Source organism: Peromyscus leucopus, chromosome 7 (assembly GCF_004664715.2).
Source record: "Peromyscus leucopus breed LL Stock chromosome 7, UCI_PerLeu_2.1, whole genome shotgun sequence".
Taxonomy (NCBI): domain Eukaryota; kingdom Metazoa; phylum Chordata; class Mammalia; order Rodentia; family Cricetidae; genus Peromyscus; species Peromyscus leucopus.
Genome location: NC_051069.1, coordinates 40,992,857 through 41,020,669, shown reverse-complemented (window position 1 = coordinate 41,020,669; position 27,813 = coordinate 40,992,857). Strand labels below are relative to the sequence as shown.

The 27,813-nt window shown below is 45.3% G+C and overlaps 1 pseudogene; it reads right to left on the bottom strand.

The window, feature by feature from the left end:
- Positions 1 to 14,148: 14,148 nt before the first annotated feature.
- On the bottom strand, positions 14,149 to 27,040 carry LOC114699755 (annotated as a pseudogene).
- Between the last annotated feature and the right edge of the window lie 773 nt (positions 27,041 to 27,813).

Genomic DNA, 27,813 nt, shown 5'->3' with positions numbered 1-27,813 from the left:
CTTCCCTAGCCTTGGATTTTGACCATGTTTACAACACCAGGCATGAATCACCCTCTATGGAGCAGGCCTCAGATTCAATCACGAAGGCAGGTAGTTACGCCATGGACAGTCGTACCACTGTTACACCAGCAGGCATGCCTGGGCCGGCAGATCATTACTGTAGCTGGAAGGATCCTGTGCCAGGTAAGATCACTGATGTCTTTTCTCCCCAGGAAGCCTGCACAACACTTTCCAGCACTATCAAAGCAGGCCAGGAAGGAGAGAGAGATTTCCTGGTCAGTTCAGGATTGATTTTTCTATGTTCTCCAACTGAAGTGTGTGATGTCTTCAGTAATAGTCTTACTATCTAGTTATGATGGGCAAACACAGCAATGCCAACAACCCGTCATGTTTTGGATGCCTCTGGAACTTCTCTGACCAATAACTTATATGTCTATAACCTGTGCCTGGTACTAAGATTTTCATTTAATAACCCTGTCTTTGGGGAGCAGTATTATCCACCCATATCGGCTACTTTGGTTCAAACACCTTTAAAAAATACTTTAATTAGCTTACAAACTAGTTTCATGAGGCTTCTTCATAGATCCTTAGGATTGGCTAACTCACCCCCTGCCCTTTGTCTCCCTCACTAACCTGTCATCTCCACTCACACCTTTGGCTCTCAGTATTCTGTATCCTCTCTAGCCTTTCGTATGACATGACTATCCTCTTTTATTATATTTTTTACTTGAGTTGAAGATGACAGATTTCCAGGTAGCTTCTTCATGCACCCTCCATTTTGTCTAGGCCTTCCCCTAGTCCCTTGTTTCTGAATCCCTATCACTTCACTCCCATCTTGAACCTTCCTGTCCCCGACATTCTCCCTCTCTATTTCCAGCTCACCTATAATCTATGACCCCCACTCCCTAAATGTACTCCCAGTAGCCCATTACTAGTTTCCTGATTTTCACATGTATCCCAGGCTAAACATCTATCAGGAGCTGGGGCGGGTAGGAAGCCATGAGGGATAGAGCTGCAGGATTTTGAGGGCCTGAGACCTGAATTGTTTCTGATATGTACTCAGTGTTGGTGTAGGGAAGTGGGGAGGAGGAGGAGCGTGGGTGGGAGGGAAGTCTTGAGAGGAGATGAGTGAGGAAACAGGAATGGGTGAGAGGTGGAGGGAGAGGCAGAAAAGGAAGGGGTAGAGGCAAAGGTGTAGGTTATCGGGAGCATTAATGGTGTTTTGATATGTTGTTTAAAGAGCAATTTCTTGGGGTTGGAGAGGTGGCTTTGTAGGTAGGAGCACTGGTTGCTGTTCCAGAGGACCTGGATTTGGTTCCCAACACCGATGTGGCAGCTCCCAAAATGCTCTGTGAGTGTAGTTCCAGGGATCGATTCTCTTTGGCCTCTGCAGACCCTTCATGCCTGTGGTGCACAGAGACAGATGCAAGTGAATTCCTCTACACATAAAAAAAGTTAGACTTGTTTGTAAATATGGACTTCTATAGTCTGGGAGGACTTGGGAATAGCTGTTTGGAGCCTTTGATAAGGTGACAAAAAATATAGTAATGATGTGATGTGAGGGGTCTGGTGACCTGTAGGCAGTCTAATCAGGTGACAGCCTAACTGTTCTTTGCCAACTTCATAGGTGGTCAGAGTGTCACAGTTTCCAGTGATGGCAGAGTGCAGGGACATCTTATCATACGTGGTGGTAGAGGAGGCTTGCAGAATGTTCTAGAGGGACAAAGATGGAACTTCCCTTTCTCTTAGCTTCACAGGTTTGTAGAAAAAGAGAAAAAGCTTACCATGAGTTAATAACTTCAGTTTCACTGGGTTTTACACCCTGTTCCCTTGCAGTCTCTCGTCTCTCTGAAGTCTTTAATGAGTGTTTCTGGGAGCCCTGGGGGAACATTTTGCATGCTGTGTATCAGAACTTGAAGCTCCAGGGCATCAATGCCATGGCACTCTCTGAGTGTGGGAGCCTCTGTCTCACTGAGGTTATAGTCTGAGAGTGGAGTTCCCAGGAAGAGGTATGTAGTGTCCTGGAAGACTGCAGACAAGGCAAGGCTTCCTTTCTGCTGGGTTCCCAATGCCCTGGGCTCTGCACTTGGTCAACTTGTGTTTGACATCTTATTTCCTCTTAAAGACATCTAGCCAGAACATTCCCCGACTCCTCAAGCAAAGATACATAGCTTATTACCAAGATGCCAGACCTTGAATTCCTGCTCAGGATCTAGCCTCAATCGAAGCGCAGATTCCTGCTTTATCTGAAGCCTGGCCCTACTGAGAAACGGGCTAACCTAACCTATCTGTGGTCCTTGTCTGTCCTGTCTGCCTTTTGCCTTACTGCCTGGGCCTGTCCTTACCAATGGCCAATCAATGGTATTAATTCATCTCTTATCACATGACTAAGAAGATTTATAACTAGTTTCTGCCTCTCAGGAGCTATGCTTCTCAAAGGGTCTAGGACAAAGATTGTGTCTCTGAAGTTCCTAATATGATAAAGGAGATGCAGCCCTGTCACCCCAGGCTGTGGACCCAGGCTGTGGACCCGGCCCAAGGTGCACCAGCTCCTGTTCCCAGTGAGCAGGGTATCTGCCCAGAATCCCCAGGTGTTTCTACTTTGATTTCTGTTACTGTGACAAATACCACAGCCAAAAGCAACATAGGGAAGAAAGGATTTATTTGGCTTGCACTCCAGTTTATATTCCATCATTGGAGACAGTCAGGGCAGGGACTCAAGTAGCAGCCTGAGGCAGAAACATGGAGGAACACTCTTGCTGGTTCAGTCATGTTCATGCTTCACTTTCTTTCTTTTAAGAAAAATTCATGGTAGCTAGAAGTTTCTCCAGTCCTGTCCAGCCCCCATGGTCAGGACGAATCTCTCCCACCTGCATCCTGCAGCCGCTTGGTCCCAAGTAAACACACAGAGGCTTATATTATTTAAAAACTGTATGGCCTATGGGTCAGGCTTCTTGTTAGCTAGCTCTTATAACTTAACTCAACCCATTTCTATTAATCTATATGTTGCCATGTGGCCGTGGCATTACTGGTCTGCTGGCACCTAGTTGCTCCTTGGGCGGCAGGCTGGTGTTTGACTCCACCCTTCTTCATCTCATCTTTAGTTTAAATGTACCACCTAACCTTATCCTGCCCTGCCATAAGCCAATGTAGCTTTATTTATCAACCAATCAGAGCAACACATATTCACAGAGTATAGAAAGACATCCCATAGCAATTCATTTATTTTTATTTTATGTGTATGTGTACCAGCATGGATTTATACCGTGTAAGTGCCTAGTGCCTGTAGAAGCTAGAAGAAGGCATCAGATCCCCCAGAACTGGAGATACAGGCAGATGTGAACTACCCAATGAGGGTACTGGGAACCAAACTCGGGTCCTCTGCAATGCCTTAAACCTCTGAGCCATCTCTTCAGCCCCTTAGGTAGCTTTCTGGTAACACCCAGGACCACCTGCCTAGGGATGCTGCTGTCAATAAGCTGGGCCATCCTGCATCAGTCAAGACACCCCCCCCCAAGATGTGCTCATAGGCCATTCTGATCTAAGTAATTCCTCTATTGAGTCATTCTTGGATGAATTTAGCTTGTGTCAAGTTGACAATTAAAGCAAACCAGGGCACCAGGAGTCTGCAAACGCCTCCCTAGACTGGAGTGTTGAACAAGGCTGCAGCACAGAAGGCCAATACACACAGAGAAACAGAATCAATAAAGCATCTATATGTACATATTGAGTTGCCGCTCTGCTTCTGTGGGTCTGCATTCATGGAGTCAATCCATCATGGACCAAATAAATTGAATTTTTATTGAACATGTACAGATTGCTTTCCTTGCTGTTATTCTATAAACAATACAGTATAACAACTATTTACATAGCATTTACATTGTATTAGGTGTTAAAGTAATTCAGAGATGCAGTTCATGGGAAGCCAGGCACAGGTCTCATGCAATCAATGGATTCAGCATCTCTGGATTTGGGTACTTGGAACTAACCCTTCCTTCATATTGATAGATAGCTATGTGGAATGGTGGGCAAGAAATATTTTGAGAACTTGGCTTCCAAATTCTTTAAGGCACACAGGCAGGGTAGACTCTGGGCAGAGTTCATGTCGCAGATGGAGTCTGAAGGCCATCTGGGAAAAAGGATGCTCTCTGCTTTGAGGGACAGCCTTCTATTAAGATCTTTAGCTGTTCTTGCAGAAGGCTGGGGTTATGCTTTCTGCTCCCACATGGTAGCTCACAGCCATCCTTAACTCCAGTCCCTGGGTATCAGATGCCCTCTTCTGGCCTCTGCAGGCACCAGCCACACATGCAGTGCACACACATACAGTCAGGCAAGGCGCTCCTGCACATGAAACACAAAGAATTAACGTTCTTTTTAAATGACAGAGGACAGACAGTAGTTCTGGAATGGTTGCCTAGGTCCTCACCAAGGGAAGGCTGACAATCTATATCTTGTGCAGCAACTCTCTATGGTTGATCCTGCTCTGCGTCTCTCCCTGAAGCCTGTGTGTTGGATCTGCTTTTTTTGCTTTAGCTCCATTTTGTCTGGATAAAAAGACTTTCTTCAGTGCTGGGGATGGAACCTAGGGTCTTCAGTACAGCAAGCAGAATGCTGTCTTTGTCTTAGTCAGGGTTTCTGTTGCTGTGATGAAGTATCATGACCGAAAGCAACTTGGGGAGACAAGGGTCCACTTCAGCCTTCAGTTCCACCTTACAGTCCATCACCGAAAGAACTCGGGGCAGGAACACAAGGCAGGGAATGAAGCAGGAACCGTAGAGGGACTGGCTTACTCCCCAGGGCTTGTTCAGTCTGCTCTCTTATGGACTCCAGGACCACCTGCCTAGGGATGGCCGCACTCACAATAGGTTGGGCCCTCCCACATCAATCACTAATTATGAGAGTGCCCAAGGGCCTGCATGCAACCCAGCCTTATGGAGGCATTTTCTCAGTTGTGTTCCCCACTTCTCAGATAACTAGAGGTTGTGTTGAGCTGACAAAAACCTAGCCAGGACCATCTCTGAGCTTCATCCTTCAACACTTCTTAGGTTTTGCTGCTCAGTTTCAGAAATGATCGTTTCAATTTCTCTTAAGTCACAGCCAGTACTGGGTGCCAGCTGCGTTCTGCAAACTCTGGAAGTGAGAGGCATATTTTTGAGTATAATTATTTGAGATACAATTTTCATACAGCGTTATACAATAGATCTTGTGCCATTTGGTGGCTTTGATGAATAAATGGATGGTTGTGTACATGTATGCTAAATATTTGGTTCTCTGGTGGATGAAGAAGTCCCACTTGATAGCGTTTATTGATTTCTGTGCTGTAAAGACTTCCACTATGGCAGAGTCTAGGAATCTAATTTGAACCAACTTGCAAATGTCTTGAAATTGTAAAAACTGCTTTCAGAGGGTCCAGTGGACTCAGGAAAACCCTGCCTGTTTACACCCCTGTAACCAAACTCCAGGCCAGGATTCAAGCCAGTTTCACCCCCTACATGTCTGGTGTCCCCCCAAACAGCCTGTGCTCATTTCCACAACCATAGAGAAGATCTTATTGTTCTAGAACATTATGACAACACAGCATTATGTTTCCCATCAGATTCGACGTTCACCATATTGTGCTTTTCTTGGCTGTTGGCTTTTTTCTGGCTCAGTACCAGTTCACTATACACCACAGAAGCTTCTCCTAACCAGCTCATGCTGTTCCCAGTGCTGAGACTTTCTGACTTCTCTCAAAAGTGCCTGAGAAACTATAAAAGAAGACGTTCTCATACTCTTGGCAAAGCCCTCTCTGGTGGAGCTTTAGACTCCCCCATGATGGCGGCACTTCTGGAGTGTCTAGCACGAGGCAGATGTTCAGTTCATGTTGTGGAGCCTCTGTTGGCAGAATCTTGTTTCCAGGCCTGGTGCCCAGCCGGGGGTGGATTGACTTTTGGAGGAGGGTCAGACTCGATCACTCTAGAGAGCGGAAAGACTATCCTCTTTAAAAAAAAATACCCACAGAGTTCTTTTTTGCTTTTTATTTGATAAAACTCATGTTAGAAATAGTTCATATTTGGAAAATAGTTCACAACTTCAACAACACCCCCAAAATTTCCAGGTGATTTTTTTGTTGTAATTTGAAGCCCATTTATTATACCCACCTTGTAACTTAGTTTATACACATTGGATTTTTATCTTATGTGCATTATTTCATTTAAACTTTGGTCGAATACTGCAAGATAAACACACCCACTTCTTCACAGATAAGAAAAAGCAAAGCTTTGAGGCAGTAACTTTCCTAAGCTCAAAAAGTTATGAGCGACTCCATTCCAGTCACCTGACTTGAGAGTCCACGCTTTGCTCATGGCCACGCAAAGCCCGTTTACACCTCAGTATGACATGGAGCACACATTCTTAAAGAAGTGCTTTTTATTTTTACTCTCTTTTTGTTTTACAAGTGCCAAGTTAAAGTGAGCAAATTGAAATGTTCGTTGTAAGGCAGCATGTAATAAATCGTCCTGTAGATGGTGCTGTTTCTACACTTTTATAGTAGGAAACACCTCATACGGCCACCAGGGGGCACTGCGTTGAGCCTGGATAATTAGCGGCGAGATCCTGACTGATCTAGCACCAAGAAACGAAAGCCAAAGCCATCATATTCCTTTCCTCTGTAATAGGGACTCTCGGCTCCATTTCTCGAGCGTCTATTCAGCTAGGGTTTCTAACTGCGTAGGTTTAGTCCTTGAGCGCTTCCTACAGCCTGCGCTCCGGTCTCCTGCAGCAGCCAGTGGGACGATCCCTCTCATCCTTCATCCTCTTGTCCTCTGAGCTATGTCTTTGATCTCACACACCCCAATTCAAGATCATTTCACAACAGTATTGTAGCCTCGTTTCTCAGGCTCTTTCCATTCTCAGAGGGGAGCGAGGGTGCCAGGCCTTGGAAAAGTAGGCATGAAGGGCATTCGGAAGAAGCTAGGTACAATGATCAATGGGGGCGTCCCCGCTCCACCCTGACCTTGGTCTGTCAGTGGAAGATGGCTTCTGAGACACAGAGTTGCTGTCTGTGAACACGCCATCCAGGGCTAGCACGAACTGCCTGTGTTATTTAGATGGATAAACCTGGGAAACATGCTAAGTGAAATAAGCTGGCAAGGGAAGGTCACAGCCTGAACGAATCCCCTCACCACACGGAGGCTGCTCTGGCCTCAGTGGATGCTGGATGCCTGTGACATGAAACAAAACTCAGGACATTTCCCCTAAAACTGTCCTCCAGATAGCCCTGGGTGGAGGCAGGCTGACAGCATCCTCCTTCCTCAGGCTGCTCTAGCTTGGAGCCAGGGAGTACCCTCCACTCACCTTCACAAGGTTTTGACTGGAAAACTCGTTTCTCATAAGCAGGAGAGAAGAGGGGGAAATTCATCAAGCGTGAATAGATGTGAACTGGATCAGAGTTGGCCCATTTGAATGCTGAAGAAAGTTGCAGGAAATCTTGAATGAAGGAGAATTTAAGAACATGTTACCTTTTAAATAGGTTTATTGCAGTGTAAACTGATATAAAAACGGCATATATTTAATGCACGCAGTCCCATGGGTTTGGACATTTGTTACCTGTGAATCATCCTCACAGTCAAGGTAAATGTCACGTCCACCACCTCTCCAAGTTTCCTTATTTTTTTAAAAAAATTTTTTTATTGGGGATTAAAACCACTAATACAAGACCCAAGCTCTTAACAAATTTTGAGTGCACAATGCCATAAACACCACATCTTCAAGTCCCAGGCACATCTTAAAACCTTAGGTGTTATCCGAAGGCAGATGTCTAGAACTTACTCATTTCTGTAACTGTAACTTTATACCTGCCAGCAAGTTCCCACTCCCCTTCTCTGAAGCCGCCACTGGCCACCATTCTATTTTCTCCTCCCACAAAACCTACAGCTAGGGACACCTCTTGTAAGTGCAGTCACACAACCACACTGTCCTCCATGGCTAAACAACTTCACCCATGTTGATACATGTCATATGTGATAGGATTTCTTTCTAGAACATACCTTACCCAAGTCTCTGCCCCTTTTGTAGGGAGACAGAAAAAGGAAGGGAGGAGACATGGTCATCCCTGATTCACTCGTTGACAGCGTTTGGGTCCTGGGTGGACCCTGCCAACAGCCTGGGTGTAGAAGGGCAGAGGCTGAGGTGCTCACAGGTGGTTCTGGTGCTCATGGGGTGTGTGGGGGGGGTATCATTAGAGCCCAGCGGGCACGACCAGCTGGGGAAGGCGTCCCAAGAGTCAGAACTTGATTTGCGGCCAGAAGGTGGTGGACCATGGAGAACTGATTTATGACTTTTCCACCCCGACAACGACAACTCCCCGGACTGCTTTAACGTCTGTATCAACATGGAGAACACAACTTCCACTCTGGGGCATGTCTCATGCTCCACAGGTAGATCATGTGTGAGCTTAGGCGATCACTGCCTTTCCACTGTAAGGAAAGAGGCCGAGGTTCAGGGGCTGTCTCATTCCACTGAGCAAATATTCCCAAAGCAAATGGGGGCAGTTTTCCCCCACCTAGGTCTGCCATTGACTCTCTGTACTGTGGCTGCAGAGGACTTGAGTTCAGGTCGACAAACTCCACTCCTCTGAGCTGATCTTACCTCCCCCAGAAGCTTGTGAAGTTATAAGGCCAGCCTAATAGTGAACAGCCACTGTGTCTCCAGACCTGAGAACGGCTTGGCACGTCAGAAGACACACCACCGTGGTGCACGGTTGTATGAGACTTTCCCTGGGGAGACGCAACACACACATTTGTTTACCCACCCAAATAGGGAGCCCATGTCAGACCAAAGTACTGATACCGCCAAAGTCCAACTTGGTGAGCCATTGAGTTTTATTGGGGTTACTTATAGGAGAATAGGTGAGGGGTTACTTACAGGGAGCTGAAGTGACTTGAAGACCACTACCAAAGCCCACCCCAGCATGGGTGACAGCTTACACATCTGGGAACCTGGAGCACCCTGAACAACCTACAGGCAGCTCAACAAGTTGGGAGTGTCCTTTTCAGGTGCTTCAGTTGGTCTAAACCTCTTCCAGGTGGTTCTGCTGGTCTTTGTTTCTTCTAGACAGTGGGGCTGGTCATAGTGTCTTCCAGTAGGGCTGGGCTCGTCTGAGTATGACTCTTAGCAGTCTGGGTGTTTAGATACTCTCTGGGGGAGGGTAGTAAATCTGGTCAGTTTCAGGGACTCCCTGAAGCTGTTTTGAGAAGTTTACTTTCTGTCTTGAAGAGCTTTTCTTTAGGATGGAGAGTTTCAACCTGGCTGGAATCGGAGGAACCTATTACAGGACACGCACCCCAGAGCCATGGACACACAGTCCTGGAATTTGCTTCTCCTGGCTGTGTCTTTAGCTTTGAGATGGGTTTTGCGAGTTTTGCTGCCCCTTGTAGTTCAAAGTCCCACTAGTGCAGTGTGGGCCCACCCCAGAGCCTCTGCGGGTTCCCTACTTGGTGGCTAACCGTCTAAGAGCTTGGGGGAGTTTCCTGTGGTAGGACCTCATACTTGGCAGTTGTGAGCCAGTAGGTTTTGAAAGGGACATCACAGCAAGTGAGCAGGCGATTTGAATGAGAAAGTGAAGGAGGGATAGGGGCCAAGGATGACAGCTGCCCCATGACTTTCCTAGGGAGATAATGCAGGAATTGAAATCCACAGATACCGATAACGAATCTGTTTATTAAGGGGTTATATGGGGTATCAACTCACTGATAGGGGATATGGCCATTTCAGTCCCAGAGTCCCTGGGAGGCTAAGAACCGGTCCCATGCTGTTTCATGCCTGGTCCGGTCTTCATCATCCAAGAGCATGCAAGAGAAGGGGGTGACGTAGGTGCCTCTCGAGTCTTAAGCTGGCCAAGAGGCCATACCCTAGGGGCTAGTACTCCAAGGTCATAGGTAGAATGAATACCCACTACAGGGAGAGGTAAGACACATCGTTTCACCCCAGATAAGAGGAGGGTACTGAGACTGTAGGGGGAGAGGACAGAGGAAAGAACATCCTGCCCCTGACTTGACCCCAAGCCTGAGACCAGGGTCAAGGGAAAAGCACCTCGACCCAGAGATTCTGAGACTTGGAAATCCCTACCCCTGTGACTCAGTGTTACCGGCCAAACAATACTGTACTTTTCCACGGGGGCGGGGGGGTTGGTGGGGAAGCCTGCCCTCAGGAGTCTTCCCTGCTGGCCAGCAACTGGGGCAGTGATGTGTGGGTGTTCCTGGGGATTGGTTGTGTCCCAGGGCCTAGGTAGAGGTGGGACTTTCTGGGTGGGAGAAGAGTCACTCTCCTTTTGGTCCAATGAGAGCTGGCAGAGTCTGTGTCTCAGGAAGCCACTGGTGTTGCAGGGGGATGAGTAGGTTTGGGGTAGGGCGTGGGTCTTGTAGATTGCAGGGTCCAATGGGGGGTTGGGTGGGGGAGCCTGCCACCCAGGAGTCTTCCTTGATGGCTGGCAACTAATACTGTACTTTTCAACTAGCTCATTTGGAGCATGTTCCAAAAGCCCTATAAAAGCCCTCCCCTCCCCAAGTCTCCTGCTGTCCGTTTCCAGTCAGAGGCAGCCACTATTCTGTCCTCTCCCCCAATAAATCTCTTGTGTGGGGTTTGTTGCATGGTGTGACTTTGTGGTATTGCTTGGCTCCCGACTGCTAGGATACCATTGTGCTGGAAGAACCCTTTCAGAAAGACTAAAGAAAGGACTGGCGAAGTCCTGCTTAATGAACCAATGAGTTTATGGGAGTTACTTACAAGATCATGGGTGACTCAAAGGCACCATACTCCCAAGAAGTCCTGGGAGCAACGTGTGGGTAGCTACACCACCGAAGAGTCTCTTGTGTGACATATGGGTAGCTATACCACTGAGGAGCCCCCCTGGGTGATATCTGGGGGGCTACACTACTGGAGAGTCCCGCCACAGTGATTGCCTGCCTCTTATGTAACCTAGGAGAGGGGAGGAATATGTGAGGATCTTGTGACGGCTTTGGACCCCCACTCTGATCTCATGAGAGACTTGCGTAGGTCATCCAAGATGCCCTGACTCAGGATGGCTGTGGTCATGTCCAGGAGGAAACAGTTACACAACAGCACCAGAAGCAGAGGTGGGTGTGTGGCTGGTTGGGACTAGTTTACTCTCACTGGGGAGGAAACCCATCATACCACAGGCTCAAGAATACCTAAGGCAGGGGGACTTCCAGCTCTATCCACAGGAGACTTCCGACCCAATGTAGGACGTTGAAGCTGGGGACCCCGAGGAAAGATAATATGGAATCAACCTGTTCTACTCAGGCCTCTTTATTTTGATTGAGATTTACCTATCTGGATTCCATGTACAATTCTACCTGAAAGGAACCTGTCCTACTTAGGCATCTTTATTTTGATTGAGATTTAGCTATCTGGATTCCATGTACAATTAATTCTACCTGAAAGGTGGCCACATGTAATGGAAGATGGAGAAAGTTATTAATCCAGAGACAAAGCCTCAGACCTTGGGGGCTGCTCAGTCTCCCTGGGAGCAGGTGTGCACCAGGCCGTGCCTGTGTGGGCAGGTGTGCACCGGGCTATGTCTGTGTGAGCAGGTGTGCACTGGGCTGTGCCTGTGTGGGCAGGTGTGCACTGGGCCATGCCTGTGTGGGTAGGATGCTCGTGCTTCCCCTTGGGCCCCCTGTGTCCTCTCCTCACTCTAAGCCTGTTCTCTCACTTTGTTTTAGATCCATTTGAAACTGGCATGAGGACTTTGAAGCTTTCTTGGCAAAAATGCACACAGGTACATTCAGTCTTAGCGGAGGGTGTGGCCTGGGAGACCCACCTGGACTTGTGGCTGCTCCTGCCCCTATTGTTTAAACTCGCTGCAGTAGTCCTGGAGTGTTCTTTTACACTTCTCAGCTAGACCCTGCTTGAGGGCAGTGCTGGCATCTCCAAAGTGGGAGGGAAAGAGATCCACGGCAGTGGAACAGAATTTCCACTCCATTTTCAGCGTCTGCTCTTCTGTATTACATAATGCCATGTGTTAGCATAGTTCATACAATTTAAGCATTCTATGGGGAATGAATGCTGGAACTTCCTGCTAAGACCATGTGAGGTCAGGAGTAGGATTTTCCACTGAGGGCTCATGTGGATGTTCAAGTTTTGCATTATAAAGCATTTCATATTTTGGAATTTTGAGTTAGGGGTACTTGGTACCCCACTATCCAGTGAATTAACAACTAGACCACTCACTGCATATTTAGAGGTCACTTACGCACATTCCATACTACTGCTGAGGTGCCTGGCCACCAGCTCTGGGAAAATGTCCTGCAGACTACGCCAGGCCTTGTTTGCGACTTCATGCCACACGAGGTGGAGAGGCCTCTGCGATGTTCTCGAGTTCTTTGCTGCAGCGTGTGGCTTGTGTTGAGTCTCGAATTCACAACTGTCAATGGCTCTGCCTTAGGTTTTGCTTATTGGAGGAAGTCTGAGCAAAGTGGTGGAGACAGTGGGCTGGAAAGAGGAGGGTCATCCCAAGTCATTTGTTGGTGTTGACTTAGTCTCGCAAGTCACTGAAATAAAGTTTGGAGGAAAAACTAACGGACTAGTGAGAGGACATTTTGGCTGCAAAGGACTTTTTAGCCATGTGAGACTTCATCTCGCCCCCTCCCCCCCCCGCCCCCTCACTCCCCAGTATTTTTCAGAGCAACTGCCAGACAGGACCAGTCTCTAGGCAGCTGTCACCCACTTATTAGTGGGACTCTGCAGAGGCCTAGAGAAGGGGAGGGGCCATGGAACTAGGGAAAATAAAATTGTGTTCATGGCCGGCGCGTTTCCGCGATGCCAAGGTGACCAGCTTACATCTCCCTCCCGGGCTGGTGTTGGGTGGCTCTGACAAGTGTCCAGAGTGCTCCCAGCCCGGCATCTGCTGCCCGATTGCCATGGAACTGGCAGCTGCAGCAAAGTCCCCTTTGAGAACACACCGAGGAGATTTCTAGAACCATTTTGGAAGCATTTGTCTCCACAGTGCCCGCTAATCTCCCTTTCATTTGTAATTATTTTATCGCCTTGATTCTGTGCATTGGCACGGGGCCCACGGCTGATGCTGCTCCCTGCCGGGGTCCACCGGGAGGTGTCCGCGCCCCGCCGTCTGCGTGGAGATGAAAAGGGCAGAAAGAAGACGGGAGCCCAGCGCCCTGGCTTCAAACAGGCCCTGTCTCCCGTGGGCAGCCCGGGGAGGGCCTGGCTGATTGAAGTAGCCGGAATTATGAAGCCCATAGCCTTTGAGGCCAGCCGCCCTCTCCCGGCCAAGAATAATTGAACAAATAGTTTATCTGGTGCACCAACAGCTGTAGAGCCGGGCGATTTGAGAGGATTAGGGGAGAGTAGTGAACGGATACTCCCACAGCGCCTCCAAATCCTCACCCTGAGTCGGACCAGCCAAGAGCACATGATGAAGCCCTGACGTCACCCTTCAAAGTCCATTTTTTCTCCCTTTCCAAGTGACTCTTCCCAGCACTTCCAAGAATTTTAAGTGGACAAGGCAACTACCTTTGAGGGTCCCCACCGCTGGATTGCATTCAGTGGTCCCTTGTAATCACCCCGAACTCATTCCATCCCAGACAGCTCAGATTCACAGAGGGTGGGGGAGATTCTGGTCGGTCTGGGAGGCAGAGGCCACTGCCTTTCCTCAAGTCTGTGCAGCCGGCAGCTGTTGTGATGCCTAAGCAGGGCCAGGCCAAGTTCAGGGTAGGATGAAAGGGACGTTATTTAGGAGGGCGAAGGCAGAGGAAGACGAAACAGCACTCCTCCCCGAGGGAGAAAAAGTAGCCAACGACTCCTCATGAGCCAAAGGTTGGTTTATTTATTCTTGTTTTTTTTTTCTTTCTTAAAGCATATTTAATATAACCTAGTTCGGTTAATGGGAAATGAAGACATACTATTTGGAATTATAGAGGGGCTGGGGTGTGGCTCAGCAATACAGCATTTGCCCAGCATGCACCAGGCCCCAGGTTCCATCTCCAGCACGAGGAAACAAACACTTCCAACTCCCCCTCCCTAAAGAAATACTTGCTCGTAGATTGACAGCCGACAGCAGTCCCATGGCCTTGTCAAAACCATCATGTGAGGAGGAGGACAGCTTGAAGTCAAGCACAAAGCGTCTGTCCTTCAGTCCTCACAGACTTCAGCTTTATACTTGATGCCCGTTTCCTCCTGACCCCCACAAAGCACACCTGGGTATTCTGGGAGAAGTTTTTATCTCCCCAAATCAATTTCTGGGAAAACCATGTCACTTTCAGATTTCTGCATGATCCTTGTCACAAACAGTTTGAGGTGGCCTGGTTGATTCATGGTTCCCTTATAAACAAAACTGCCTCTGGCTGTCCAGACCTTGCCTACTTTATCTGGTAATTCTGGTTGTTCAATAAGTTTTAAGGCATTGTCCAGACTTTTGGCAAGAAAATGAGCTCTTCTTGTGGCGGTTCCTTGAGGTCTCTATTGAGAGCTATGTTAATTCTGTCCTTTAACAGCCCATTTTTTCCCCCTCAGGAATGGAGATCCAGGATTTCCCACCTGTAACCTCAAGGTTCTGTTTACCTTCCACTGAAGAGGCTATGGTCATTCTTTGGAAGTATTTGAACTCCTTCCTGATCGGAGACCAGGGTAGATCTCCATACTTGCTGATGCTCATATTGTGGGTCAAATCAATGATGCAGTTCTGGAATGAACCATGACGGCAGTGGTGATCGCTTCCTCGCCAGCCCAGATGCCAGGCTTCCCCTCAAGTTTTGGTGCAGAATTCTATTTATTTATTCTTAAATTCATGTAACCACTAGGTGAATACTTGGGTGAAATTTGAGAGAAAACCTTTATAACCTTCAAGTGAGTGATTATGCTTCTAACTATGACTTTGAATTCAGAAATCACAAAGTCAGAGAGGATTAGTAAATTAAATAATGTAAAAAAAAGTCTGAGGGGCTGGAAAATGGCTGAATGGGATGGAGTGCTTACTCCATATACATGGTAACATGAGTTTGGATTCACCAAGACCCATGGAAAAAACAGCTGTGGCCAAGTGTTCCTGTGCCTCTGGCACTGGGGAGGGTTGGGGGGCTAGATAGAGGAAGATCCTAGGGGCTTGCTGCCCCCCAGGTTGGTGAGAGACCCTGTCTCAAAGGGATAAGGTGGAGAGGGAAAGAGGAAGACCCTACAGGGCCTCTTCTGGCCTCCGCATGTGTGTGCAGGGGTGTCTACATCTGGCACATACACATACACCAAACACACACACACACACACACACACACACACACACACACACACACACACACACACGCTCTCTCTGAATGGCAAACATAAGATTTAAAAAATATAATCAAATAGAAAGGATTTGTGACCCATGTTATAGAAAAGCCAGTCTGGCTCAAGCACTCACAGGTACCAGCCTGCAAAACAGTAAAACCCCAAAGAAGAATGGATAGACGGTGTGACCAGATCATTTCCAGGACAGCAAATACAAAAGGTCCTTAACTATATGTAAACGAGGTCCAAACTCTTTACAGTGGGGACAATGCAAATTGCAAAGTCCTTGAGGGAGGCTGGAGAGATGGATGGATGGGAAAGAATTCTTGTGAAAGCATGAGGACCAGAGTCTGGGTCCCAGAACCCACAAAACAAAGCCGGGTGTGGCGCCACACATGCTTCTAACCTGATCTTAGGTATGTGGACATACCTAACTCTTATTTTGACAAGACTCTTATGTGTTTTGCATTTCAATAAAACTTTGGTAGATGTAGCTGTTCTCTGAAATTGTTGAGATCACTGGGACTTGCGAGCTAGTGGAAAAATCTGAGCTCTGAGTGTAAAGGAATAGTGTGGAGGGCTCTTCTGAAGCCGTCCTCTGGCCTCCATTTATGCACAGGAGTGCACATGCACACACATGTGCATACTCCACACTTACACACACACACACACACACACACACACACACACTCCCATAAAAGATCATTTGTCACCTACCAGAATTAAAAAAAAAAACTGACAATACCTCTGTGGACACATCTGTGGGGAATAGATTACATTGATGTTGATGGGAAATCAGAGGGCAATTAGGAACATCTGTCAAAATTTGAAAGTTATGTAATCTTTGACACAGCAATAAGACCCTTGGAAATTTATCTTATAAAAATTTGCACAGTGGCATGAACACAAGAGTAAATCCACTCATGTGTTTATCACTTGAGGTGTGAATACAAATCCATCTTCATATTTGTATTGGTAGTTGTATTAGATGCACTCCACTGCGTTTCTTTTTTGTGTTAATTGACTTTGTGTGTACTTTGGTCACTCAGAGCTTGTATTCTGCAGGGGGGGACATCAGTTGTACCCGTGGGGTCTCCAGTCTATGGGAGACTCACAATTAACATGCTGTCTACCTCAGAGTCCATAGACTGCCTTATTTATGCTGCCCCCTGATCTCGGACTGCAGTGATCCACAGAGCAGAAGCAAGTGACTTCATTGATTTGGGGCAAAGAGGCGCAATCTATTTTGGACAATGTTCTTACTTCTAACAAATTTAATTTTTTAGTGAAAGCAAGACAGTTTTAATTAACGTCTTTCTAAGACCAGGTGTCAACCTAGGTCAGCAGGAATGACAATTGAGGCAGAGAAAAATCTTTATAAACCCTAACATGTGACACTTCTTCCCTTCCTTTACAATCTTTTGGAAAAGTTAGTAGTTCTTTGAAAATTATGTCTTCTATATTTTGATCACATCCCTCTCTTCCCAGCTCTTCCCAGGGTTGGGATTTCATGCTAACTCCCCATTTCCATGGTGAAACTGTGTCTGTCTGGAGCTTGTACAGGTCCTGTGATTGCTGTCACATCCACTGTGAGGTCACACATTCAGCTGCCCTGTTGTGGCCAGGGGACACTGTTTCCTCGTGGTCACCGACCACCTCTGGCTTTTACAGCCTTCCAACCCTTTCTCTCTTAATGATACCCAGGCCTTGGGAGGGGCGTGTGTTGGGGTGTATAAAGATTTTTCTTTGCCTCAGTCAGCACTCTTGCGTTCTAGGCTAACACCAGATCTTGTAAAGTCATAAATTAAAGCCGTCTTGGGCGTGATATCGACGTTCCATTTAGGGCTGAGCATTCTGCAGTTTCTTACTCTCTGTATTTGAACCGGCTTTTGTGATTCTGTGTGAATCACCATCTACTACAAATAGAAGCTTGTCTGATAAGGGTTGAGAGATACATTAATCTATGGGTATGATGATAAGTCATTATGAATTGGTTCAAACTAGATCAGTTTAGTAGAATAATAGTAGTAGGTTCTCTCCTAGGTCCTATGACCTGTCTAACCTCAGGGTCTTAGCCCTGATACTGGTAGCAGGTATGGGCTGCATTTTGTGGAGGAAGCCTTAAATTCAATCAGAAAGTGGTTGGTTACTCCTCTGATGTTCACGTCACTATTGGGCATGTCTTAACAGGCCAGTCATTATTGCAGGTTCAGAGCCAGGTAAGATTGATGATTATTTTTCTCCCCCAGTATAGCACTTTCCAATTGTGAAGGCTACCCAACAAGGGCGAAGCTTCCAGATAGCATCACAGTGATTTCATCATATTCTATAACTCAATTATGTGATATCTTCAGCAATACAACCTTCCTGTCAAGTTCTGGAGGGTAATCATTGCATTGGCAGTAGTCTTTAATGTTTGGGGTCTATGGAACCTCACTGGCCAAAAGAGGAAGTAATCCATTCTTAGCACTGGGCTTTTTAATCTGTTTTTTAAAAAAGATTTATTTATTCATGTATTTTATGTATACACCAGAAGAAGAAATCTGATCTCATTTACAGATGATTGGGAGCCACCAATGTGGTTGCTGGGAATTGAACTCAGGACCTCTGGAAGAACAGTCAAGTGCTCTTAACCAGTGAGCATTCTCTCCAGGCCTGGGCTTATTAGGAGCATTGTTATCATTTGTGTGTGTGTGTGTATCTCACACTGCAAGTGTGTGGAGATCAGAGGACAACTTTATGAAGTTGGGTCTCTCTTTCTACCTTTCCGTGGGTTCTGGAAACTAAGCATAGGCTGCCAGGCGTCACGGCAAGTGCTTTTACCTACTGGGCCACCTTGCTTTCCTTGGAGGCCTTTTAGAGGATCCTTGCCTATGTCTGAATCCATGTGCTTTTCCCTAATGGTTTTGAAATTTTGGGTCTTACATTAAGGCCTATGATCCATTTTTAAATGCCTTTTGTACAGGGTGTGAGGGATCTAGTTTCATCCCTTTATAGTGAACATCTAGTTTTTTTCAGGACTATTTGTTGAAGAGTTTGTATTTGGTATCCTTGTTAAAAACCAGGTGTCAATTGCCATATGGATTTATTTCTGTGTCTTCTGTTGTATTCCATTATCTCACTGTTTGACCTGTGTCTGGTTTAGAAAAGCAAATGACGGCTCTGTGGGATAATGGGATGATTCCAGCCTTGTTCTTTTTACCTGAGACTATGTTGGCCACCCAGAGTCTTTTGTGCTTTCAAGTGGATTTTAGGATTTCCCTTTTCTATTTCTGTGAAGACTGGTATTGAAAATTTTAATTAATTTATTCTTTTGAGAATTTCATACAGAAAATTTAAATTCTGCATTTAAATCATTTCTATTTCCCTATTTCCTCCTTCCAGCTTCCCCCTCCCTCTCAAACTCATGACCTTTTCTTCTTTATTATGATTTTACACACACACACACACACACACACACACACACACACACACACACACACATCCCTTACTCAGTCCATTTAGTGTTTGCTCATATATATGTGTGTTTAGGGCCAACCATTGGGATTGGATAACCTATCAGTGTACTCTTCCCTGGAAAAGATGGATTCTCCCTTTCTCAGCAGTCAGAGATTGCCTGGCTCTTCATATTCAGGCAGGGGCCTTAGGATATTTCCCTGTCCACTCTGATGTTTTGATGGGAATTACTGCACTGAGTGTACAGATCACGTTTGGTAATAGAGCAATTTTCATGATACGGTTTTGCCGATCCATGATCAATATCTTTTTTAGTCTCATTCCTCAGTGTTTTAGAATTTTCACTGTAGCCTTGGCTAGGTTTATTAGTATGCAATTCATTGTTTTTTTAAGCAGTTGAAAATGAGATTCTTTTCCTGATTTATTTCTTAGAATGTTTGTTATTGGTCTCTAGAAAAGCTCAGTTTTTTGTTTATTGATTTTTGTATCCTGCCAAACTGTTCTAGCTAAACTTCAAGCACAGTACTGAATAGGAATGAAGAAAGTAGACACCATGTTTCTTTCTTGATTTTTGTGTAAAAGAGTTGAGTATGTCTCCATCTCATATAATAAGTTTTCATTTGTAACTTGTGTCTACATTGAGGTATGTTCTTTCTTCTCCTAATTCTTCAGGACTTTTGTCGTGAAAGTTTGTTGGTCTAATATGATGATAATCATGTGAGCTTTTTGTCTTTAAGTCTATTTGTGTGATGTATAATATTTCTTAATTTGCACATGCCAAACCATCTTCACATATTTTGGATATGTAAATGAATTCAATTTACAAGTGTCTGCTAAAGAACTTTTGCATCCTTGTTCATCAAAAAGATTGGTGGACAATTTACTTTTTTTGCTTGTTTTTTTTTGTTTTGTTTTTTGGAGACAGAGTTTTGCTGGGTAGCTTTGGAGCCTGTCGTGGAACTTGCTCTGTAGACCAGGCTGGCCTCAAACTCACAGAGATCTGCCTGACTTTGCCTCCTGAGTGCTGGGGTTAAAGGCTTGACAATTTGCCTTTTTCTTGTGTTCTTGTGTGGTTTTTGTATTAATGTAATGCTGGCCTCATAAAATGAGTTTGGTAGCATCCCTTTCCCTTACACTTACGGAATTGCTTGAGACGCCCTGGCATTAGTTCATCTGTAAAGACATCTTCAGTCTTGACTCTGTCTAGGTCTTGTGTACTTGGGAGACAATTTATTACTGCTTAATCTTGTTGCTTGTTATAGACCAGTTTAAGTTATTTAAATTGTCTTGGTTTAAGTTTGGTAGACTATATATGTCTAGACATTTATCCATTTCTTCTACATTGTCTAATATATTGGAATATAGATTTTCAAAATATGCCCTGACTTTTGTAGGTGCTTACTGCAATATCTACCCTCTTGTTTATAATTATATTAATATGGAACCATCTTTTCTTTTTTGCTTTTGGTTTGTTTGGCTAAGGGCTTGCCAACTTTATCCTTTTGGATAAATAATTATTTGATGTTTATATTGTTCTATGTTGTTTTCATGTCATCAATTTCTGCCCGATTGTCCTGCCCCATGAGCATGGGGTAGTGAAGTCACCCACCGTTACTGTGCTGAGATTCATTGTTATATCTAGTACTGTTATAGCGTTGCTGTACCAGCACCCATAGCATGTGCTAACAGCTGTCTTGTTGTGCCTGAAAACCTGACGAGAAGCAACTTCTGGTAGGAGAGTTTTATCTTGGCTTGCAGTTCACGGCAGTACAGTCCACTGTGGTGGGGAATGGCATGGGAATGACGTGACAGCCGGATTGGGGAGGCAGCTGATCCCAGTGGACAAGCAGTCAGGAAGCTGATAGTGATGGGTGGGAGTACTCAGCTTATTCTCCCTTTCACTCAGTCTAGCACCCCAGCCCACATATAGGGTGGGTTTTCTCACCTCAATTAACCTAAGGGAGTCTAGAAGCTTCCTTACAGATATGCCTACAGATGTGTATCCATGGTGGTTCTAAACCCCACCAAGCTGACCATCAAGATTAAGCATCATAGAAGATACCTGTTTAGAATTGTAAACATCTGGCTTTTCATGAGGACTTTAACTCAGGTCCTCATGTTAGCACAGGATGTGCTATCTATCACCCGTGGAGCCATCTCTTCAGCTATGAATTCTGTTTTTCAATCCAACCCATTAGTCTGTATCTTTGGTTGGAGAATCGAGTCTGTTAACATTCAGAGCTGTTATTGAAGTTCTCATTAATTCCGTTTTTTTTTTTTTTAAATGTTTGGTAATTTGCTAGTCCTCACTTGCTTGCTTACTGTTCTTCTGCAGTTTGTGCTTTCCCAGGGCCTCATGGGTATGTTCGTCTCCTTCTTTAGTGTGTAGCACTGCAGTGGTGTCTCAGTGCCATGGATTTCTTCAGTCTGCATTTATCGTTGCAAGTCTCTCTTTCTCCTTTTATGAAGGGTAGCCTTGCTGCACAGAGGAATGTGTGTGGGGAGTTGTCTTTCAGAGCTTGAAATACATCATAGTATTTATCACTGGCTTTTAGTTTTATGTTCAGAATTTGCTATTATTATTAAAGGGTTTCATTTACATATGACTCAGTACTTCTCTCCTAAAACTTTCAATGTTCTTTCTTGGTAGGGCTATTTCCTTAATCTACAATATAATGTGGAAAGGTACATTTCTTTTTGTCATCTAAACACCCCTAAAGATCACCTAAATAAAGATGGGTGGCCATCTTTCTTCCTACACTGGAATATTCGCTGCTGCAATTTTATTGAATATGTTTTCTGTGCCATTAGTTTGAACTTCTTCCATGCCCATAATTTGAAGCCTTGGTGTGTTAATGACTCCCTTTTTATCATGTCATTATCTGATGCTCTAATTCATCTACTTTGTTTCTGAGCCCTTATACTCTGTCTTCTTCTTTTTCCATTCTATTTGTGAGACTTTCCATCAAGTTTCTTGCTTTTAATTTGACTTATTGAGCTTTTCATTTCCAAAATGTCAGTTTTATTTTTTGGTATTTCTATTTCTTGTTGAACTCATCTTTTATTGATTGATTTCCACAATCAATCAATCTGTATTGATCTGTACTGATTTCCACATTTCATTTAGTTGTTTGTTTTGAATTCATATGGAAATTTATTTATATTCTCTTTGATCTTATTGAGCACTCCCACAGCCATTTTTTTTTCAAATTTTTTATCTTGAAATCCATCCAATTCAGTTTCAAAGGAGTCCATTTCTGAAGAATCAGTAACTTTAAAAGGAATCATGTTGCCTTGATATTTTGTGTTTCTCAATTGGGACTTGCATTGCTGGTATTAGGTCATTGATTTTTTTTAAAGTATCTATATTCTTTCAGTGGAGACATTTGCATTTAGATTTTAGTTAGGCTAAGACCTCAATTTCCCCCCATGATCTGGGGGGTGTAGCTCAGTCACTAATGTCTCTGCCCACATCGTTAGTCTACTTTGAGAGTAGAACATTAACTGCAAGAGTAACCACAATTGATAATTAAGCCTGCTATGAAAATATAGTAATAAGCAACAAAATAATCATTCCTTCAAGTGCAATAATTGGGGGAAATAAAAAAGCAAGGATAGTAGGTGGGTACTAAAATATTAGTTACTAAGTATAGCAATGGAAAAGAAATAAGTGTAATAAGACTAGCCACTGGTATCATAGCAACAGAGCAGAAAGAATGTGGGAGAGCAAATGGGAAGGGCAATAGGAAGATGAAGTCAAGACAAGTCTCATTCAAAGTAGAATGAGAAGAGGAAGATATAAGGAAATGTATTGGTAAAATTATTAAGGCAACTCCATGTAGTTAAAAGGGAGGTTTATTTGTGGGTAACTCACAAATGAAGGGATAGGTAACAGGGTCTGGAAAGGTGTAGCACAGTCCGGCAGTGTTCTCTGGAGAACTCTGCTCAGTCTACCTCCAGCGTCCAGGGTCCAGGAACCAAGAGAGCCGGCACACCTGGGTCTCGGGTCTTCAGGGTCCTCTCTCAGCCCTGCCTTGTAGGTGTGACCGTTACCAAAGCCTCAATGGGGTTGGAACTTCCAGATCAAAGCTGGAATGGCTACCCACTACAGAAATGTGGTCAGACAACCTAAAGCAATTCTAGGATCTGGAGGCGGAGACAGGTGCCAACGCTACGCCAACATGTGTGCTTCGGGAAAGACTGCAAAGAAAAAGAGAGAAGGAGAACAGGATAGACCAAGTCAGCACACTAGACTGCATTTAGACACTGAAAAGGGCAAATGAAGGAAGGTGGGGTGGCACGTGGAGATGCAGCTCAGTGGTGGAGTGCTTGCCTTGTGTGCACAAGGACCCACCCTAGCTCAGTGAAAAAATAAAAACGAGGGGAAAGAGAGCTGGGCACAGAACACACAGTTCATGCCCTCTTACATGGAGAGCTGGGCACGGAGCACAGTTTGTGGTCTCTTACATGGCTTCACACTCACATATCACTGTAAAAAAGTAAAAATACTTGGTAGATAACGGTGGATACCATGAAAAATTAAATGCATCAATTTCTTTTTTTTTTTTTTTTTTTTTGGTTTTTCGAGACAGGGTTTCTCTGTGTAGTTTTGCGCCTTTCCTGGAGCTCACTTGGTAGCCCAGGCTGGCCTCGAACTCACAGGGATCTGCCTGCCTCTGCCTCCCGAGTGCTGGGATTAAAGGCGTGCGCCACCAACGCCCGGCCAATTTCTTTTTTTTAATTTAATTTTTATTTTGGAGGTGGGGTCTCCTATGTAGTGTAGACCAACTTTGAACTTGTGATCTTACTCTAGTGTGCCACTAAGCCCAGCTCTCATTTTCTTTATGTAGTTTATGTTTACAGATGCTAGGGGTCAAACCTGGGGGCTTCTGCATGTTGAGCAAGTGATCTGTCACTGAGCAATGCTTTCCTCACTCTGTAGTTTAACTTTATTCTTTTATGTCAGTGAAATGACAGTATGTTTGCCTGTAGCTTTTTTCTCCCCAGTGTTGGGAATTGAACCCCGTGCCTTAGGCATGCTGCATAAGAACTCTATTGCCAAGTTTTATTCCTAGTCCACACAATAGCGATTTCTTAAAAGTTGTAATGTGAGATCTGAAGTGAATCATCTTGTCTCATCTCTACTTCTGCTCAGAGGAGCCAAGGACCAGGCATTTCCAGAAGGCATGGAGTGGGCTACTTGGCTATCTTTGCCAGTCAGGTGGAAGTGGTCCTTTCGCTGACCACAGGAAGGAACTCAGTACAGGGAGGAGGCTGCACATTCTCTCATCAAAGAATGTAATCTACATGGACCACTTGGAGCAGTCTATGTGGTAGACTCTCCTCGTGCACTGAGAAGCTCTAAGTGTATGGCAGGCGTTCCAAGATTCTGGATGTCCAGAAGTAAGAGGCTGGAACAAAAAGTGCAAGTGGAGCATTTTAGTTCAAGGTTCCTGATGTGTCATTTTGTGTCACCTGGAAGGGTCTTGATGGAACTTTGTAAAGAGTAGAATGTTCATTTCGACAGCCATTGCAATCAGCAGTAAAAAGTTCTGTTGAGAAGTGGATGTTTCTATGAAAGCTATGGATGGGGAGGAATTTGAAAGAAAAGAAAATTACTCAGTAAGACATTAACAAAAACAGAATGGAAATGATGTGTCAATCAAACTTCATACATTACTCCCCCCACTCCACGGTGTGTGTGTGTGTGTGTGTGTGTGTGTGTGTGTGTGTGTGTGTGTGTGTGTGTAGGCCATAGGATGACCTTGAGTTCATCGTCCGGACCTCCATACACCTCCTTTGGAAACAAGAACTCTCTCACTGGCCTGGAGCTCACCAAGTAGACCAGCAACCCAGGGATCCTCTAATCTCGTCTCCTGGCACTGGTATTACAAGCATACACCACTATGCTCAATAATTTTAGGCAGGTTCTGGGAATTGAACTCAGGTCCTCATGCTTTCAAGATAAGCACTTTACAGATTTAGCTATCTCCCAGCCCCTATGTTAAATTCTCAGTAACTTCTTTGGTTGCAATATAGTGTAATTTGGTAATAATGGTCACTTGGAAATTCTTAAGCAGAGTTTTTAAATGTTCACAAGTCATCAACAGTATAACAAATAGTCCCATCGTTAAATAATGTCAGCAATACCACTGGAAAGGTCTTATTAAAAGACTGGAAATCGTCATGTTTACAGTGGTAGAAACTAGTGTTCCAAAATGGTATTTTTTTTTTTTTTTTGCTTGAAAGGTCCAGTTTTGTCACTGGCAACAAGTATTGCTAACTGTTTTCATTGAAGTGGCAAGCTTATTTTATTTATTTAAAGAAAAGCCGCAAAATCTCTCTACACATCCACATTCAAATGAACTGATGGCTAGTTTAGCTGGCAACTTACGTCACAGCACTATGTCTACCTGCTAGACTACCACCGTACTGTACGTGGCAATGTGACTGATGGGGTCTGTGATGTTCTATTTATTTATTTAAAATGGGCTCCCTGTGCAGCTCCAGCTGCCTGTGAATGTGTCATCTTCCAACCTCAGCCTCCCGAGTTCTGGGACTGCAAGCATGAACCATTATATGGTGTGTGAAGGACTAAGACTTGGGAGGACTAGTATTTTCTATTCTTTCATCAAGTGAGAGTGGTGTTTCCTCCTCAGCTGGGAGTGTGCAGCTAGGAGTGCAATGGCCACTGGTGATTCCTCGATTTGTGTTAAGGCACAAGCACTTTTGCCACCATTATTTTTGCCCCATCAGTGCAAATGTGAACACAGCAAAAATAAATAAATAAATAAATAAATAAATAAATAAATAAATAAATAAATAAATAAAAAGACAGAGTCCATGGTGATACTATTTTGAAAACACTTATACAGTTCTGGAGAACTCCTTGCAATCTGTAGATCAGTTTGAAAATATGGCTATAGATTCAAGAGTGTGCAAAACTCACAAAATGTCTTGGCAGAACCATTGTATTGTTTTAGAAAAAACCAGGTAGATGCATGTGGCGTGTGGGGCAACCTCTTGCTCCTGAATGACCATATCTGGTCTTGCACTCAGCATTTTGCTCCGTGTTGATATATATAAAATTCAGGGCTCTTCCCTTTACCTTTCTTTTTTTTTTTTTTAACTTTCTTTTTATTTATTCTTCAAGTCATTCACATTCATGCATCTCAATGGCATTCATCTTCCCATCTCTTCGTGTTCCACCCTCTCTGCCCTTGCAACCTCCCCCACCCAAATAAAATAAAATTAAATTTAAGAGAAAAGAGAAAAAAAAAGAGAAAAGAAAAAAAAATATCGTCATGGAAGCTGTAGTGTGACATGGTGAGTCACACAGTAAATCCTTTTGTCCACATATCTTTACTTGTAAGTAAAGTATTCATTACAAAGAGTCATTGGTTTGGTTTGAGGCCTCTGGTTTCTGCTACACCCTAGATATGGGCCCTCACTGAGGCTCCTCTTGGATATCCTGTTGTTGTCCTGTGTCAACAGAGAGATCCTGCAGCTTTGAATCTGCAGGACCGGCCCCTTCACGTGCTCCAGCAGATCACAGATGGCTGGATGATGTGATGGGCCAACTCATAACCCTGGTTCTGGGCCTGGGTATGCAGGGCTGGTCACCCCTTCGGCTCTTCCGCATCCTCACCACCATGGTGAGTTCTCCAGCATTTCCCCAGCTAGTTCACCCCTTGAAGCAATGAGCAAGGGGTGGGGCCAGTTTTCCTGCTTTCATGCTCTCAGGTCAGCTCACCCACACCATCAGGACCAGCTCTTCTGTGTTGCCCAGGAGAAGAGCAGGTGCCACTCTCCCAAGTACTGCATCTGGTGAGGGACAGGGCCAGATCTCCCAAGTTCACGTTCATGTGGACTCCCATTAACAGGGTCATCTCTACTGTGCTGCTTTCCTGAGTGCTGCAGCTGGTGAGGGGGACGGTCAGCTCCCTTGTCTGCTGCAGGTGGCAGGGTGAAGGGGGAAGAGCATCTTTCTCTCACCCTTACCATCACACTGCAGATGGGGGGTGGGGAGTTGCTGTACCAGGCATCCCACTCTCATGCCCTCAGGGCTGGCTCATCGGTGCCGCTGTCTACAGGGTCAGCTCTACTGTTCTGCCTAGGTGAGGTGCAGGGCCTGTTCTCCCGAGTGTTGCCACTGGTGAGGGGTTGGGTCAGCTTCCCTGCCTGCCGTAGGTGGCAAAGAGTGAGGAGTGAGGGCATCCTTCCCTCATCCACACCACCACCTGGCAGATGGGGAGGGGCAGGACCTGCTCTCCCATTCTCACACTCTCATGGCCAGCTTGCCCATGCCCCCATGAACAGGGTCAGCTCTATTGTGCTGCCCAGGTGAGGTGTAGGTCCCTTTCTCCTGAGTGCTTCAGCAGGTGAGGGGAAGGACCAGTTCTCCCTAGTGTTGCAGCCAGTGAGTGGCTGGGCCAACTCTGTGCAGCCCTATCCTCACAACCTTCTGTGGTATCAGCATCCACAGACGTCAACACAGATCATGGCTGCATGAGGGCCATGAACCCAGACATGGGCCCCCGGCAGCAGCCCAGGCCCAGACATCACCATGGCCCTGGCTGGCAATCACACCACCTACATCAGCCCACTGCTCACTGCTTTCACCTCTTCAGGTATGCCTCTGTTCACAGGACATGAACCATTCTCTCTGTCTCTCTCCCACACCACACCATACGTTTGCTTACCATAATAGTTCCTTTCCAGACTGCCTGGTGCATTAAGGCACCAGGTGGACTTGTGTTTTCTCCTTGGCACCCCAGGCGTGAGTGTGGGTCTTCTTGTCTGCTCAATCCCTGATGGCAATGGCAGGGCTGTGTTTGCTCCTTGGTGCCCGGGCTTCCTTCACCTTTCAAACCGTAAAATCTCCCAGGGTACTGATGGTGAAATAGGCCTGTCTTACTTCAGACTCAGCAGAAGTGGGACAGAGATGCACCTGACTTACAAACACCGAGATTGTCCCTCATTTTGTTGTGTAGGCGCTACACAAATGTCTGTTGTAGATACTTCTGATTTTGTGTGATTACTACATTTAGGTAGAATGTTCTAGGTGTTCTATCAGTG